The sequence below is a fragment of the Echiichthys vipera genome, assembly GCF_963691815.1.
Source record: "Echiichthys vipera genome assembly, chromosome: 23".
Classification (NCBI taxonomy): Eukaryota; Metazoa; Chordata; class Actinopteri; order Perciformes; family Trachinidae; genus Echiichthys; species Echiichthys vipera.
In genome coordinates this window covers 15,996,782-16,016,325 of record NC_139848.1, presented here as the reverse complement: position 1 = coordinate 16,016,325, position 19,544 = coordinate 15,996,782, and positions in this window count along the sequence as shown.

Genomic DNA, 19,544 nt, shown 5'->3' with positions numbered 1-19,544 from the left:
CCACCTCTGCCCATTCCTCTTTATATGCTTGTTCAAATCTTTTCCTACTTAGTTCTTGAAAGAGTTCCCGGTTAGCTTTATCAATTTTCCATCTTGGCAATCTCATGTCTTCCTCCTGTTGTATCTCTACTCCAATCTTAACATTGATTGGATAGTGGTCACTACCCATTAATGTCTTGTTTAGCACCTCCCAAGCAGTGATACTTGCCATTTCATTTGATGTCATAGCCAAATCAATCCCACTCTCCTTATTTTTTACACAGTCGTACCTTGTTCCCCTCCAGTCATTCACACATACTAATCCTTTATCTTCTATGAATTCTTCTACTATTAAGCCATTTGCATCAGTTCTCCCACTACCCCATAGAGTGCTATGTGCATTAAAATCACCACACCACACTACTTGCCCCTGCACTTCCCCCATCACCATATTCAGTATATTATACAGTACACTTAATCTGTTGCATGGATTGTAGTAATTTATTATTGCTAGCTCATATTTGCCTGTCCAAATCTTCATTGTTATGGACTCACATTCTCTTCCTACTTTAACAGTACTGAACCTTATTCGATTTTTGACAAATGGGGCCACCCCACCACCTTTCCCCACCTTCCTGTCATTCCTTATAGCTGTGTATCCTTGTATTATAAAATCCCATTGCACTCTCAGCCATGTTTCCTGCACACAAATTATACTGGGTTTATCCTGCTGATTTGAGACAAACTTCTTAAGCTCTTGTCCATTGGCTACAAGACTTCTTGCATTCCACTGCAATATACTTATGACCATGATGATCCACCACCCGATAATGATGTCTGTGACGATGTCTGTAGCGATGTCTGCGAACTGGGTGAGCCTCCTTTCAACACTTCCTCCACTTCCTCCTAACCAATGGTCTCAACTCCCAGATATTTCTCTGCTGCTTTTACTATTATTTTGATTTTTTCTGTTTTCTTGTCTGTTTGCGCAGTACAGTTATTTACATCAACCATGAACAGTATAAACTGCCTTTTCTCCACAATCAGTGTGTCCTCTTTAAGTCTGCTGCATCCCTCACATGCTCTCACTTCATGCCTGTCTGCCATCTTAACACTACTGCTGTTTGCCTGCAGCCCCACCTTTCTGACCGCTTCCGCATATGTGATCCCTTGGGATGTTTTCACTCGCTGCACCTCTTCTGCTCTCTTACTTACTCTACACCCTCTATATGCAGAGGTTTGCTCCCCTCCACAGTTGCAGCACTTGAGTTTAGCTCCTCTTTCACATTTTCCATACTCATGCTCCCCTGCACACCTCCCACATCTTGGCTTTCCCTTGCATACTGGCCGCTACATGCCCATATTTTTGACACTTGAAGCACCTAAGCGGCGGGGGAACATAGAGCCTCACATCATAACTCATATAAACAATAAACACTTTATCAAGGATTCCATCTTCATCAAATGTAAGCAGCACCGACAGACTGTCACATTTTTGGCCCTCTCGAGTAGTTTGCAGGCGTCTGACTTCCCTCACTCTTGCACCTTTTACATTCTCTTTTATTTGTTCAGTGGACACTCTAAGGGGAACCCCAAAAATTACTCCTCAAGTGAGACCCCCACCAGTAGCTAAGGTTGCTTTAACTCTCTTCCCCTCGATCTTATTCAGTCTAACTGCTTTCCCTAGTTGTGTGCTGTCCCTGCAAAAAAGCAGAAGTGCTCCACTGCGTAGAACTTTGGAACTCTTTATCTCTCCCACAAGACTGTTTATCCCCTTGGTAAGGAGAACCGGGTTCCACTCACCGAACGAAGCACCTTCTTGCTCCAGTCTGATGATTACCTTATGCTCTTCCTCATTCCCTCTCGCTTGCTCATTATCTGTTTCTTCTGACATTGAGCTCCTTCCTTTCTGCCCTAATTTCTTGCGTTTTCGCCTGGCTTTCCCTATTTTCACTTCACTCCAACTTTCACTTTTCTCGCGACCTTGGTCCATTCCCCGGGATCCCCTGCTTAAAACATGTTTAACCCACCACTGTTTTTATTTATGTATATACACACACCACCTCCTTTGTGACCTATACACATCCTACTCTCCGTCCACTAACAGAAAATACACCAATACACTCCATATTACACCCACAAAAATACAAAGCACACATTTACCATCCCCACACAAATTTACACTTGGCTGTGCCCGGAACTAAATAAGTGGCGTCTGTTTCCTGGGGAAACCTTTTGCCTGCACACCCTGAAGACAACAGACCGGTGAGTACACAACACTCTTGATTTATTCCCCACACTTATGGAGCAACACAATATGCATTCTTAGCTTCTCAATTGAGCAACTATCACATTTCATCTGCACATTTAAAGCTCCAAGTTGCGCTAGGTGGCCTACACAGCAAACCCCAAGACTCAGCAAAGGACAACAAACATGGCAACAAACATTCAATACATATGGTAACCATTTCAATACAAATGTACAAAAAGCAATTTCTTAAAATGTATTGTGCAAATCTCCAATAAAGTGCTGTTGCTCTCCTTAAAGTGTCTGTGCAATTATTAAAGTGCATATGTAATCACACTCAGTCTAAAGTGTGTGGTGCCAGGTGTGCAAAACTGTTGATGATGTGCTCTTGGTCACAGTGTTTCTGGCCTGGTTCGACTAAATCATGCCCCCACTTGTGTAGGCATCCACCTCCAACTGACAAAGCTGCCTGACTTTGAACGTGAACCAGGGCTCATTGTTACTGTAGGCTGAGTAAATTGTTGCGCGCGCGCACATACACACACACACACACACGATGCAGCCTAAAACCACTGCACTCAGTGCAGTCAAAACAGGCATGCAGCTCAAGTTTTGAACACAAACCTTGCACATTTGACTTTCTGCGTGTAATTGTGAGAAGATGCAGAACAGTGATCTTGAAAGGTGTAATAACGACTCTTGTTTTCATCTACACCAAGCTTCACAGAGCTGCTCCACCTATGACCAAAATCCCTGTATAAACCTCTGTTCTGTAGTAGACAATTCAATTCCTGTAGTTCTTCACTGATGAATGTACTATCTAAGGGATAACTGAAAACTACACCAATAAACAACACAGGACGATGGAATCAGGAAACAAATTTAACAACAATTTACCTAACTCATAAAACAAGTTCTATTAACCAGACTAATGCAATAATTAGTTCTTGTTGGGAACAGTGGACACAATGAGAAACCAGTGGATGGACATTTCCTGTTTGTCTGCTGATGCCTTTTGTTTGAGAAAGTCCTCAGTTTTTTCCTACAGGTGATTCAGATGCAAGTGGATGGAGACATATTTAATGTTGTTTCCCTGGAAGGAATAACGATGTGTTGTAAACACTAATTCATTTCATCAGCTTTTGTCTGAGATAATTCTTGGATTTGAAAACAGTCAACATGATTCCACTCCGACACATTAACATATACATAACTGTTTCCAACGCCAATGCACCAGGTAACAGAAAGATTTTCCCACTGAGCCTGAACGCAGCACGGTGTCGGTTTGAGTGTGGGCGGGGCTTAACGGCTCCAAGGGATTTGTAGCGTCGAGGATCCAGAGAGAGTCCAGCAGTCCGGGGGGGAGAGCTGCATGATCTCAGAGACCAGGATGGAGCAGCAGCAGCAGCAGCACCACCACCCGGAGCCCAGCAGAGCAGCAGCAGGCTCGTCCTCTCAGGTCAGTGTTCAGGACTTCAGAACCACACTAAAGACACGAGAGGAGGTCTCGAGGGTCCGTGGATAATCCGCTCATTCTGTTGTTGGACATCAAATGTGGAAAAAGGAAACTGTATCCGTGTTTCCTGCTTTCATCTTCAAGTGACTCAACAAACTCAACACTTTGGTTCTTTGGTTGTTTCAATGTTTTCACTCACGTGTTTCTTTGTGGATTTGAATCGTCTCAGTGTGGAGGGGTGACGTCAGTCGTCCGATGTGTGAGTCGCAGCCTGAAAGGGCTGTGAATGAGTCCTGGCAGCCCTCAAAGCTGCAGTCAAATACAATGAGGTGGTCGGCAAGTTGATGGCTCTCTGTGTGGGGGGATGTTCTCCTGGAGCCCCACGTGTTCTCAGAGCACTTTCTACCGATTTCATTCTGCTGGAAATCATGACTACACTTTGATTTTAATGTAGTGTTTTCAAGGTTTGAAACTACTTAAAATTACAGGTGACACCGATGATAACCTTTATTTTAAAGTTATGGACAAGTAGAACCCTGTTCTGTAGCCAGATATGCTCTGAGAGCATTCTCTACATGATTCCTGAAAAGTGCTTTTAAGCTGTTCTCCATAAGAACTGAAATACGGTGAGATTCTAGAGGCCTCTGTGGCAGTAAGATGTAACTGCAGGTGAGTCTGTTCTTTCAGAGCCTCCATCTATACACGGTCATTATTACTGTGTGTGTTTCTATTGTAGACTTTACTGAAACACATTCACCTCTCTACTTCCGGTCCGTCCTCTATGCTTCCCTCCTAAATCCATACAGACACGCAGGTTCCTTTTACACTTACACTAGAAGTGCTTCCATCAGTGGGTCATATGATTAGACACCATCGTTGTGACCCACTCTTTGATAGTGACTTAAAGGCAAATAAACAGTTGAAAATCTGACACAGTATAACTTTAAGTTTAGATCATGTTAAATATACTTATTCCTTTGTTCCTTGATACATTTCAGGAGTCTATGTTCTAAAATAAGAAAAAATCCCGCTCCACTTTTCTTCTTGGTCCCTAATTACTAAAGTTCATTTTTCCACGTGCAAAGTTTCTTCTACAGTTGAAAGTCATGTTCTAGTTACCTGCTAAGTGGCTGTGACGGACAATATGTTAAACGAGCACATTCTATTTAGTTTGATCTTCCCTTGCAATCTTAATCCCAAAATAGTTTCTATTTTAATTGGCTCTTTTAAATCAAATACATATTTAAGTGTAAAGTGTATGTGTGTAGTTTGTCCACACAACACGTCCCTGTCTGAAGTAGAAATTCACCAACTTATCCAGTGTTATAAAATATCTCATCCCCACTTTCCATTCAAATTCCCTCCGATATTTAGAGTGACATTAATGACTCTTTCAAATTTTCAGTTAAAATGCTGAGCTGGTAAGATTTTGCAGTATTTTATATACCGTAATTTCCGGACTATAAAGCGCACCTGACTATAAGCCTCACCAGCTAAATTTAGGGTAAAATACAGATTGCTCCATATAAAAGCCGCACCCGACTATAAACCGCAGGCGTTTTGATGTTTAATTACCGTAGTATATAGGGGTTCCTGCTACCACGGAGGGGATTGTCGGGACAGAGATGACTGTTTGGGAAAAGCTTCCCATTTATTAACAATAAATCTTTCAATCAAACTTTCACATCTTTGACATGGCGAACAGCATTCGTGCAGAGTACAAATAATACAACGATGCAAAGTAATAAAGTGCTCGCCTGTAACACGGCAGTAAAAGTGCAGTCCCGCGGCCGTTTACGTTATCAAAATAACCAGCCATTCATTGATGTCAAGGGTGCGTGCAGCAGCTCTATTTCCTTCTTTGACAGCCAGATCGATTGCCTTTAACTAAAAAGCAGCATCATATGCACTTCTCCGTTTGTTTTCCATGTTGAGGGTGTTTGCATGAACACTTCCTTCGCGCAAACTGTCGCTGAAGCTCTCCTGCCCTTTGTTTTGCTCTCGTTACCTGGCGCCAGATGTCTGCCACGGTCTCGCGCATCCTCGGTAGTGCGCGCCCCTGGTTACCGTAAGCAGTAGAAAAGCTGCACCGTTGTATAAGCCTCAGGGACCAGAACGAGGGAAAAATGTAGCGGCTTATAGTCCGGAAATTACGGTACTTCATAGTTTTTCTTTGCCTATACATCTGTTTTGAATCAGATATTGTAGTAAGTTGTGAACCAAACCGCAGAGTGATGTAGAACATCAATGTTTTTACGGTAACTTCTCCTATGATTTTGTCCCATTGTCAAATTGCCGATAACACACAGCTGGTTTGCAGTAATACTTTTCACTTATGCGGTTAAACAGATTTTCCTTGAAGTATATGATATAATGTGATTTAACCTAAGAAATTGTGTGATGATGATTCATCTCACTGACTTGCCCGAAATAAACAAACAAATAAATAAATATTCAGTTTGGGTAGTTGATATGGTTGAGTAAAACGGCTCGCAGAAGATTTTGTTATACTTGTGTGTTGTTGCTCTGTTGTCGGTCTGGTGAGAACTGTTTAGCTCCAGCCTGTGCTTCCCCCTTCCTGCTCCCAATGACTGCCACCATGTTTCCAAAACTGACAGTATAAGACTATATAGTATAACATACGTGAACATAAAACAGCTACTACAAAGGTTCTGGGTTTTGTGCTCTGTCATGTCATTGTGTATAAAACATCATCGTAGTTTAACATGAAGGGAGTGAAGGTGAGGCTTTTCCTTAGACTGTGACCTGCTGATGTGCTGTGAGACAAACAGAGTGCTGTCGAGCCACATACCCAAGTATTTGTATTCAGTGACCTGGTCTAGGATAGCCTCCCCTCCCCGATATCTCAGGGGGGAGGGGACACAGAACCCTTCCTGCCAAACCACATGACCTTCTTAGTGGTGTTCTTTAGGATGTTTAAGGTGGAGAAAGCCTGTATAATATAAAGGAAATTACCTGTAGTGATGTAAATGGGGAAGGACCAGTGGCATAAAGGACTGTGCCGTCAGCATAACGATGAATAGAGAATAGTCTTCAATAGCTCGATCTTCTATTCATATTCATGACCTTGCTTGCTCTAATATTGAACCTTGCGACACTGCATTAATGACCGGGGGGCTGAGAATGGAGCTGTTCAACACACTGCAGCCTATCAGTGAGGTTGTTAAAGAACCAAAGTATGGGATAGCATTTATTTATACTCACACAGATGACTGGAAAGTTAAAATGAGACTGCGGTTTTTCTCATCTATGTTCTGTTTTAGAAACAGAGAGGAAGAGGTGGACTCCAACGTCACAGCTGTCAGCACTGTGACAAATCCTTCACAGCATCTGGATCTTTAAAGGCTCATCAGCGAGTTCACACTGGAGAGAAACCATACAGCTGCAACCAATGTGGTGCAGCTTTCACTCAGTCTAGTGTCTTAAAATCCCACATGCGTATACACACTGGAGAGAAACCATACAGCTGTGATCAATGTGGCGCAGCTTTCACTCAGCCTTCTGCTTTAAAAACGCACCAACGAATTCATACAGGAGAGAAACCATACACCTGCAATGAATGTGGAAAAGCTTCAACATCCCTAGGTAACCTAAAAATCCACCAACGAGTACATACTCGAGAGAAACCATACAGCTGTGACCTGTGTGCCAAAGCTTTCTCTGTACAGAGTTCTTTGAAAATCCATCGACGTAGTCACACTGGAGAGAAACCCTACTGGTGTGACCATTGTGGGAAAGCATTTGCTTCATTGCGTATGCTTACCTGCCACCAACGCAGTCACACTGAATGGAAACCATATCACTGTGACCAATGTGAGAAATCTTTTAGAAATCGCACTCACCTGAATGTACACCAGCGTGCTCACACCGGTGAGAAACCGTACTGTTGTGACCAATGTGGGAAGACTTTTTCTCATAGTGGTGGCCTTAAAGTCCACCAACGCCGGGATCATTCACAACATTTTTCAGACCTGCTGTCTGTTCCCTCCTCTCCATAACCTGATAGCTTTGTTGCTAAATTCTGAGCTTTAGTCCAAATGAAAGGCTGACCATGGGCGACATCAGTAAGTTCTAAATAGTGTGCACGTTATCATGGCTACAAAGGAATACCAACACGCCCCTCCCCCAACCTGTTGTTGCAACTTTGTAGCTACTAAAACAGCTGAGGCAGTGTAAGTGTTGAAGGATTTGGTCAAAAAATCAAAAAAGAGAGTAAATGAGCAATATGTCAACAATGATTTATTACAGATCTCCTGCTGATGTTGTTTTTGTCTGCTTCAGACACGTATTCTTACAAAACATATTTTCTTTGCTGCTATAATGTTTGTACAATACATTTCTGTTTATTTGATTACAAAATTGGAATGTTTTTCATCTTTCAAAGTAAAAGGAGTAAGTCATGGTTTGTGAGTCGTTGACTTTGAAGAAACATTATAAACTGAGCGAAAGGAAGAGATTCCGAATTATATGTGCATGGTTGTAAATTCTGCATTGAAGGTAACACATGAAGTTGTGAATCGTTATTCTGTTGTATCAGTGAAACAGCCAATGAGATGCTTGTGTTTGTGTGACGATAAAGATGCTCCACTGTGTGTATATTCCTTTGCAGTCATGTTCAGTCCAACACAGGACATTTGCCATGACCTTATGATATGATGATAACAAGGGCTTTATTAGAAATAATTTCTGCCTCATAAACATCAAATATGATCAGAACTGCAGTGGTATGGCTGGAAAACAACTTCAACAACAGAAGAAGAGAAGCTGCTTCATGTCCCCTCTTCTGTCCATGTTTTATGACTGCTGTCAAACAAAGTTATGGTGTATTACTACCACCTGCTGGTGTGGACTTTGGATAGGGACTGAAAATGTGCCTGCTTTTGTTTAATGTAAGTGATGAAAAAATACAAGGCTTTTCCAGAGTCCTTCACCAAACAAGGCTCACCTGTCCCAGGACCTGTTACACTGCAGGAAACTTTTTCCACTAATTTTATAAGCTTCTTATAGGGTCCCACAACAACAACAACTTTTTTTCATTTTATGAGATGTTGAATGCGGGAATTGAAAGAAGAGTACTTCAATTCGCCATATATTTTTGTACATTATGAGAAGAACTTTTTATCTGGAATATTATAACGTGCAAAATATACCCAACATTAGTGATGGTGTAACTAGTTGTAATGTTAGTGTTCTAGGGTTAAGTTAGATGCAACGCCAATACAGCAGGTTGCAGAAAGAAGTTCCTACTGCACCTGAATGTCGCACGGTGACGTTCTGGTCGTGGACTGGGCTAATCGGCTTCAAGAGATTTGTAGCGTCGAGAATCCGGAGAGAGCTGCAGAATCTCAGCGAACAGGAACAGGACCAGGATTAGGACTCGGACCAGGATAGAGCAGTAGCAGCAGAACCCGGAGCCCAATAGAGCAGCAGTAGGCTCGTCCTCTCAGGTCAGTGTTCAGGACCTCCCAACCAAAATAAAGACACGAGGAGGAGTCTCAAGAGTCCATGGATCATCCGCTCATTCTGTTGTTGGACATCTAATGTGAAAACAGTTAGTAGTTAACATTACTTTCATTTATTTTGAATTAAAAAAGGAATACTCCTTTAGCCGATTTTATATATTGGTTTTGAGGACAACCCGTCCACATGATGGCAGTAATTTATCTTTACTTATTTTATTGTTAACATCATTTAAAACATACATAAAAATTACCCCCAAAAAATAAGTAAAACAAATAAGACAAAGACAGCAATCTGTAAGCAGCACATGAGGAAAATAATTTCTAAAACAGCAGTTAAATGCTTGTTTATGCATATTTTGTGACTTTCAATGGAAATACAATTTTTAGCCAAATAGAAAAAAATCATTACATCATTTGGTTCCCTGAAATTTTATTGACATTTGACCTCTATGAGTGAGAAATTTAGGAGGATGAAGACCTGATGATTTACGAGTTGAATATGAATGGAACTGAGTTTGCTTTAAAAATAAGTCTGAAACTGCTCAGGAATATTCCCTTCATTAATCCCACAAGGGGAAATTCATTTTTTTTCACTCTGTTATTATTTTACTTGTAAGTATTTTGTAAATAAAAACACATTTGAAAAAATATGAATGTCATCCATTGTAAGAATCTGGAGTTTCTATAATAAAGGGGTGAATGAAATATGTGACTCTGACTGGGTCAATCCTGACAAAACATTTCTTGAGGATGACAACTTTGTGAAGATGACAAAATTATTACTATTAGAGACAAAATCAACTCGCTTGGCACCAATTTTTCTTCAAACACAGGAACCTTAGAAACAACTGTACGACCTGATATGTAATTGGACAGTTTTTTTACAACAAATTAACATCTCCCATTTCAGCATCAAAGCTTCTATTTGTCTCCTAGACTCTATTCCAACTAGATTACTTAAAAAAGTGTTACCTTTAACTGCACTGAGCTGGTTCAAGTCTTATTTATCAGATAGATCTCAGTTTTTACATGTTAATGAAAAATCCTCCATGCACACTAAAGTCAGTCACGGAGTCCCACAGGGTTCTGTCCTTAGACGGAATCTATCCACCTTGTATATGCTTCCTTAAGGAAATATTATAAGGAAGCACTCCATAAACTTTCATTGTTATGCTGATGATATACAAATATATTTGTCGATCAAACCAGAAGAAACCCATCAGTTAGCTTAACTTCAAATGTGCATTAAGGAAATAAAAAGCTTGACGACCTGCAATTTTCTGATGTTAAACTCAGACAAAACTGAAGTTATTGTACTTGACCCCAAAGGCCTCCGAAACTTAATAGTTAAAGACATTGTCACTCTGGATGATGTAGTGTTGTCCTCCAGCACCACAGTAAGGAATCTTGGTGTTATTTGTGATCTGGATATGTCCTTCGATTCTCACATAAAACTAATAACAACGACTGCATATTTTCACCTGTGTAATATTGCGAAAATTAGGAACATTGTGTGTCAGAAAGATGCAGAGAAACTAGTCCATGCATTAGTTACTTCTAGGCTGGACTACTTCAACTCCTTATTATCATGCTGCTCCAATAAGTCTGTTAAGAGTCTCCAGTTGGTCCAAAATGCTGCAGGTCATGTACTAACTAAAACAAATTGAAAAGAACATATGCGTGGATGCATGCATGGATGGCAGTGAAGGTGAGGGGCCTCAATGGAGCAGACACAAGCAGCAGGGGCTGGCTCTGGGGACGTGGAATGTCACCTCTCAGTGGGGAAGGAGCCGGAGATTGTGCAGGGGCTGGAGAAGTACCAGTTAGATCTGGTGGGGCTTACCTCCACGTACAGTGGACACCGGTGGTAAGGAAAACTGCCCGACTGAAGGAGGCCTTCCGGGATATGTTATTCCAGAAGACTCCAGAGGCAGTTGCAAGGTACCGACAGGCCAGAAGCGGCTGGGGGAGAAGTTTGGAGAAGGACTTTCAGGTGGCACCAAGGTGCTTCTGGAAAACCATTCTCAGGAGGGGGAAACGGGGAACCGTCCAGGCTGTTAACAGTAAGGACGGGACACTGGTGACCTCAGCTTATGAGGGAATCGGGCTGTGGAAGGGACACTTCCAAAAACAACTGGTAGCTGTCGAAGTATATACTCATTAAGCATAATCGTTTATTCCAGAGTAGTATTATATTATAATTTACAATTATTGATAGGTTATTGTAATTAACACTTTAATGTTGCAGCTGATAAAGGTAGGGATACTTTTATTGACTGCTGTTTAGCTTAATTTATAACAATTTATGTCATTTAATTAAAAAAAAAAATCTTAATCTATTAAATAACTAAATAAATGCAGTGGAGTATAAATTAGATTAAAATGTAATTACTAATGTACAAGTACCTCAAAATTGTACCTAAGGTAATGTAGTAAATGTACTTTCCACCACTGCAAACAACTCTCTTAGGGCCTTTCATACTGTTTCAAGTTGTGTTTGCTAAAATACTTCACTTTGTGTTATTATCTTTTTTTTAGCAGGTAAAAGTAAATCAGTGGATCTTTTCAGTACAGTTGCAGTGACAGTTTGGACAAACTTTAAGTAAAATACACATGCGCCATATATGTATATATATTTTTAGGCAATGGAGAAAGGCATCTTTTAAAAAAAAAAAAAAAACTAAAAATAGTAAAAGAAACAAGCTTTGTTACCTGAGGTGACTGAAAGGTTAAGATAGTTCATACGAGTGTTACTTGTGTCACATGATGACTGGGCTCCCTCACACTACTTACCAAGTTCTTTGAACGTCTTTGAACTCTATTTTAAAGAGTTTCACCAACAGAGGTCAAGTAGAAGTCTAACAGTCCTCAACACAGCAGGTCAGGACAAATGGAAAGGCAGACATGTAATCAAGTTTCAGACAAATACAGTAAGAATATGCAGACAGTAAGGGAGCGTCCACTAGATTGAAAACAACCTTTTTTTTCTCCGTCGTTGTTAAAAAGTGTTCCCTCCACACGGCCTGGACTCAAGAAATCTCTGTGTTCACAGGAAACCGACTCCAAACGCTGTAGTCCACATGCCAGGCCTGGATGTTGCGCTGTAAATGCCACAGAAATACACCAGCAACGGAAAAGAAGAGACGGGGAGATGCTGTGGAGAATACAAACACTGGAGAGTTTCTCTTTCCAAATCCTCATCAATCCTAAAGAGAAATTTGTCGACTGTTTCTGGTGTTAGCAGAGACTTTTGTCGTGTTATGGAGTCTGATGCATGATTCACTCTGTAGTTAGTGTCCTCACCGAGCAGAGGGTGCTGTTGTGAGACCCTTTCCAATGCCAAAGCACTCACAGGCGCCGCTTTCTCAATAGATTTAGAGACTTTTCACACTTTCTTACCAACTTTATTTAGAAAAAGAGACTAGAGCTCCTTATTCAGAGCATCAGTGAAAAGGGAGAAATCTTTGGTCAGCCTAATTCATTCCCATGCATGTGGCTCAGAGTACAGTTCAGTAACAGTCTATGGGTCCATCTCTCCTCTCACGCAGCAGCACTAGTGTTGTTGTTATGCTAGGCCGTGGGGTTAGAGGTTGGAGGTGGGATGATGATAGCATCGTTCAACAAAGTATGTGGTCGGCCAAAACGATACTAAAGTTTTGCGGTTACAGTAAAATAAAAAAAAATAAAAATAAAAATATCCGGTCTCTTCTCCACTACAATTCAGAGAAGCCAGTTGTGACAGCAGAAGCATTATAGGATAACCAGCTGATTAGTTTTTGCATTCATGCTAACACCTTGCTTCTTTACATTTAAACCTAATTGATTGCTTTTTGTTGTTTGTCCCTCCCTGCAGAAACAGCTCTGCCAGCTGTGAAGAGATCTGCCCCCCTTCCCAAGGAGCTGATGTTTCTATTGCAGAAAACAGCAGGACCTACTACAACAAACAGGAGAAAGCCATCACACTTCCAGATGAGTGTTATTTTATGTGTATTCACATTTAAAAATATTAGTGTAGTATCCATTGTAACTGTTGTCATTTGTATTTTTAAATTCTGCCTTTATCTCCCTGTTAATGATAAAATGTTTAGTATTATATGTAGAGCCTTCTGCAGCACCCTCTTAACCTCTGCTGACACAAAGTGCAAAGAGATCTCAAAGTAGTTATTAAAAGAAGCATTTAAGCAACTCCAATGTCCTAATTCGGCCACTAGATGGAGCCAGCAGTGGAGCATATCAGATATAAACAAGTGGGCCTCTCTAATATGAAACCTCTCTGGTCTAGTGAAATTATTGATGACACTTTGGAGGCGGAGGGTGAAAACCTCATTAAGAATCTTACAATCTATGTTCAAAAGTGAGACTAGTCTTTAGCTGCCACATGAAGAAGGGTCCTTGTCTTCCTTAATGAAATAGATGCCTCATACAAGGTCGCTGGCAGTCTGCCTCAAGTAAAGGAGTCATTGAACATTCTCACAGGGATGGGGGCTTATATCATAGAGTACTCCTTAAAGAACGCGACGGTAAAACCATCAGGACAAGGAGATTTCCTGTTTTGCATAGACTTGTTCGCTTTGTGCACCTCCGACAGAAAGATGGGTCTACCGAGTTCCCTAGAGATGTTTATATCAATCTGAGGGTATGATAAATTATCCAAGGGATTAGGGGTTGCTGCAGTAATTGGGCTGTATTCAGAAGTATATAGTGCGGTGTAGAAATCAGAAAAAGACTTGTTGATCATCATCAGGTCAGAAGTGTGGCAACCCTCTGGTAGTTTAATTTAAGAGATCAGTCTAGAAGTGTTAGCTGCGCAGGCCTGCTGTGCCGAGATCTTTCTGCCTTAATCTCCCTGCTCAAAAAAGTTTTGTTTGGATTGTGGTAGCTGTCTCTCAGCTTCACGTGTCATTAAGAGGCTGTGTTCCAAATGTAGTAGTAGCAGTTTCTAATATAAAGGGGATGGAGAGGGGAGTAAGTTTTACCAGGTTTTACCAGTTCCCCCGCAATGTCCACCAGCCTAGCACGTTCAGCCCTGCTTATTTGAGAAATATAGGAAATCACCTGTCCTTGAATAGTAGCTTTAAGCGCTTCCCACAGCGTGCCGCTGCTGACATCAGGTGTGTCATTAAACGGATTTGAGTTACAACAAAATCTTTAAACTTATTATCCGACAGTAATTGTGAACTGAATCTCCATGTTAAAAGTGGAATAACATTACGTGAAAAACTTATGTCGACTGTGGTAGGAGCATGGTCAGAATTGACTATTGGGTGATATTCACACTCATTCACACAGTCAAGGAGGTTGTAATAAGTAATACATTCGGGAGAATGTGTGCTGTACATGGGAAAAAGGGGAGAGCTTTACCATAGGGATTTATAAACCTCCAAGGGTCAGAAATTTTTCAGAAAAAATCTTTCACAGTCCATCTGGTCGAATGTGTCGGCATATTTAGGTGGTGTATCGGTTAAACGAGACAAATATTACTATTGTTGTGAAGTTCAGCGTCCTGAACCGAAAAAATTATCAAAAGTTGTGGGAGTGAGACTCGACTCGTGTCTTAGCCAAACCGGAAGTCCAATTAATACTACTTGTTTTGATCAGCTGTTGTGCTGTTGCATTTTGAGCCCTATTACTATTACTTACATTGATAAAATAAAGACAATATATCTCATCTCATCTTATCTTCATCTGCTTATCCAGGGTCAGGTCGCGAGGGGCAGCAGCTTAAGCAAGGGACCCCAAACTTCCCTTTACCGGGCCACATTAACCAGCTCTAACTGGTGGATCCCAAGATGTTCCCAGGCCAGTGTGGAAATATAATCTCTCCACCTAGTCATTGGTCTGCCCTGAGACCTCCTCCCAGCTGGACCTGCCTGGAACACCTCCCTAGGGAGGCGCCCAGGGGGCATCCTTACTAGATGCCCAAACAACCTCAACTGGCTCCTTTCAACGCAAAGGAGCAGCGGCTCTACTCCGAGTTCCTCACTGATGGCTGAACTTCTCACCCTATCTCTAAGGGAGACTCCAGCCACTGGAGTGACTGGAACTCACTCATGAACATGATCCCGAGGTACTTAAACTCCTACACTTGGGGTAAGGACTGATTGCCTTCCTGGAGTAAGCAATCCACCGGTTTCCTGCTGAGAGCCATGGCCTCAGATTTCCTCCTCATCACGGAGGATCTGTTTCACGATCTGCTGCGAACCGATCCATTGAGTGCTGAAGGTCACTGACCGACGATGCCATCAGGACCACATCATCTACAAAAAGCAGAGACGAGATCCTCAGCCCACTGCAGTGCAACCCCTCCCCCACCATGACTACGCCTCGATATCCTCTCCATGAAAATCACGAACAGGATTGGTGACAAAGCGCACCCCTGGCGGAGGCCAACCCCCACCGATTCATCGAGAAATGCTGAAAGCTTTGGGTTTGGAGGGGCTGTCTTGGTTGACACGTCTCTTCAACATTGTGTGGAAGTCTGGGACAGTGGCAAGGGAGTGACAGACAGAGGTAGTGGTTCCCCTATCTAAAAAGGGGGACCAGAGGGTGTGTGCCAATTACAGGGGTCACACTATCACACTACTCAGCCTCCCTGGTAAAGTCTAATTCAAGGTTCTGGAAAGGATGGTTCATCCTATAGTGGAACCTCAGATTAAAGAGGAACAATGCTGATTCCGTCCTGGATGGGTCTCGCAAGGATCCTGGAGGGGGCCTGGGAGAAGAAGAATTCCTTTATTGGTCCCGCAAATGGGGAAATTCAATTTTCACTCTATTATTTTTTTCATTTTACAAACACACAGACAGACCCGAAATACACACATATGCACATGACTTATATACATGCAACCAATGGAGAGATGTTAGAGCGAGGGGGCTGCCAGTAACCGGCACCCCGAGCAGTTGGGGGTTCAGTGCATTGCTCAACAGCACCTCAGCAGCCACCAGTCCACACTCCACACAGGGACTCGAACCAGCAACCCTCCGGTTCCCAGCCCAGTCACCTATGGACTGAGCTACTACCACCCCATGCTTTGTCGTTCCCAGATGTGGCCCCATGCCCATCCAATCTACATGTGCTTTGTGAATCTGGAGAAGGCGTACAACAGGGTCCCTCGGGAGATACTGCGGGAAATGTAGCGGGAGTATGGGGTGAGGGGGTCACTTCTGTGGGCCATCCAATTTCTGTACACCCAAAGCGAGAGCTGTGTCCAAATCCTCGGCGGTAGGTCAATATATGCACCTATTATTATTATCAGGCTGCTTCAACAAGTCTGTTAAGAGACTCCAGTTGGTCCAAAATGCTTCAGCTCGTGTACTAACTAAAACAAACCGAAGAGAACAAATTTCTCCTGCTTCTCTGCACTGACTACCTGTAAAATCTAGAATAGAATTTAAAATCCTTCTCCTTACCTACAAAGCTCTTATTGGTCAGGCTCCCTCGTATCTTAAAGAGCTCATAGTACCGTATCACCCGACTAGATCGCTGCGCTCTGAGAATGCAGGGCTACTTGTCGTTCCTAGAGTCTCCAAAAGTAGAAAATGGAGGCAGAGCCTTCAGCTACCAAGCTCCTCTCCTGTGGAACAAACTCCCAAATGTTATTCGGGAGGCAGACACTGTCCCCTTATGTAAGAGTAAACTTAAAACTTTCCTTTTTGATAAAGCTTACAGCTAGGACTTACGATAAGATTTTATTCTGCTTAATTATGGTGCTATAGGTTTAGTATGCCGGGGGATAATACTTTTCCTGATACTCTGAGCTTCTCTCCTCTCTGTCTGAATCATTCATTTCTCATCAAAGCATGTTACTAATTCAGCTTCTTCCCCGGAGATGTTTGTGCTTTGTCGTCTCGCAGGTCTCTGCTGATCGTGGTGGTGCCTGCTGCCGTGGTCCTACATGACGCTTCCTGCTGCTATTATCACTGTTACTCATATATACTATCACTAGTTTAATAAACTATGAAATTTGTATTTGTATCGTAGCTGCTATTGCCACTACTCATCATTGATCATGTTTGCCACCATAATTATTATCATTTTCATATTCTGTCACCTTAGCTGTGCTTGTTTCTACTATTCTGTTGTATTAACTGTCTTAACATATACGTCATATTCACATTACTATAAATATTATTATAGTTACTGTTAGGCTTTGCTTGCATCTCTGAAAGTGTGTCTGTCTGTCTCTCTCTGTCCATCTGTGTGTCTTTTCTCTCTTTCTCTCTCCTTTTCTTCCTGCCCAACTGGTCAAGACAGATGGCCGTCCTCCACAGAGCTGGGTCTGTCTGACGTTCCTGCCTGTTAAAGGGAAAGCTTTCGTTGCCACTGTACTCTACAGAGGAATTGTTCGGTCTATGTAAATCATGAATAAGTCATTGAGTGTGGTCTTTACCTACTCTTTAGAGTGTCCTGAGATAACTTTTGTTATGATTCGACACTATAAATAAAATTGAATTGAATTGAATTGACTTGAACTTTCAATGACTCAGTTTTTGAGAGCCGAGCCTTCCCCTTGGTGGGAGATTTTACACGTCACGGGGTCATCAACATCAGACAGATTGGAGACTGCAGCCACAATCAGCACTGAAACGCACAAGTTACTCGACAGCTGAGTGCTCTCAGCCTCTACCGTTGTTACATCCCCATCCCTGGAATTAAACAGTTTTAACATGTTAATATTGCAAACTCAGGTTTTCCTCCTGATTAAAAAGCCTGGACTGGAAATTGGAACCTTGGTCAGTCTGAATCACACAAGGGAGACCAAGGGTGGATGAGCACTTTGTCAAGGCTTTCACTACAATGTTAGCTGTGATGGTGCGCAACGGAACATCTTCTGTAAAACTAGTGGCAGCGCATTTAATGGTGAGTAAATACCGATTTCCGCTTTTGGTCTAGGGCAGAGGCCCTACGCAGTATCACTCTTTCAAACGGCAATCTAAATGGCTGGTATTGGGTGTAATGGAGCATGGGGAATTATTTGGTTAGGTTTGCCTGCAACCTGGCACACATTGCAACAGCGACAGTACTTAGTAACATCGGTTTTCAACCCAGGCCAAAAGAAATGCTTGAGAATAAGCTGATACGATTTTGTTACACACAGATGTCCTGACCGCTGACTCTCATGTGCCACAGACAAAACTAATGTCGCTAAGCAGAAGGCACCACAACCTGGTAGATAGTATCCCTGTCTGAGTCAGCAACTACCGAAGCGGACCATTTACGCATCAAAACTTCGTTATCAAAAGATAGGCTAACTTTTCACCCCTTGCTTTGTTGGCACGCACAGTGCTGGAAAAGCATGTCTTTTATGTTGGATCCACTCTTTGTGTTGCGCACAGACACTCTCAGGTAATCGGGAGCGCCACGCTGCTTTGTGACGTCTATTTTTGTCTGGCAGGGTGAACTAACTCTGCGGTACTGAGGTATTAGGACAGCGGCCTCCGTCCTCTCCCCTCCAGCTTCCTCTGAAAAGGCTGACAGGAGAATGCTGTCAGATAAAGAAATGTCACCTTCATTTTTGTGTGCCTGCATGCGTGTAACTACACACATAGGGAACAACTCTGGAGGCGCTTGTATTACCTGAGATACCTCAGTGCACCAAGGGAAATCCAACACTTCCAGTGCAGTTGTCTCTTTACCACTCTCAATGTAATTCCCCATTAACAATACAATACCTTGAATTGGCAATGCCGGGCAGCCGGCTCGGCGGAAAAAGCCTGACTTAGACTCAATGTGCATGTGATGTACTGCCTTGGTGACTTTTACCATTTCAATGCCGCGTAATACAGACCAATAACCACAGGCAGATTGTTCTGTAAAAAGCCAACGCTGAAGCCAGAATTACTGATTGAGAGCAGGCTGTGTCCCTCAACACACGCACCGACCACTGATCAATAGGCCTACTTGTTAATGATACTAACCTGTCAAAAACAAAAGGTTCAAAGCAAGCGTCAGGACTGTCGTCATTCCCCATCTCAGTATTGGTACATGACCCCACCCTGATTAATCCAATGCTCTTAGGCGGGGGAGTATAGGAAGATCGTTCTTTCCATTTAAGGGTTAAACAGTTGGTGATAACATGCCCAGGTCTATTACAGTGAAAACACTCTCATTCCTCTTTTTTTCAAACTTGGCAGTTCAAACAAATCAGGTAGTGCAGCCAGTGTCGAACGGTTGAAAACTCATCAGTTTTCAACAGAGATGAGAAGACAGTCTTGTGAGTCATCACATACTCATCTGCTAGTATAAGATAAAGTGTGGGGTCAATTTTAGGTCCAACTCTTTTAATCTTTACATGCTTCCCCTTGGGAACGGCATCAGCTTTCATAGTTATGCTGACGATACCCAACTGTACATTACCGTGTCTCCTGGTGACAATGG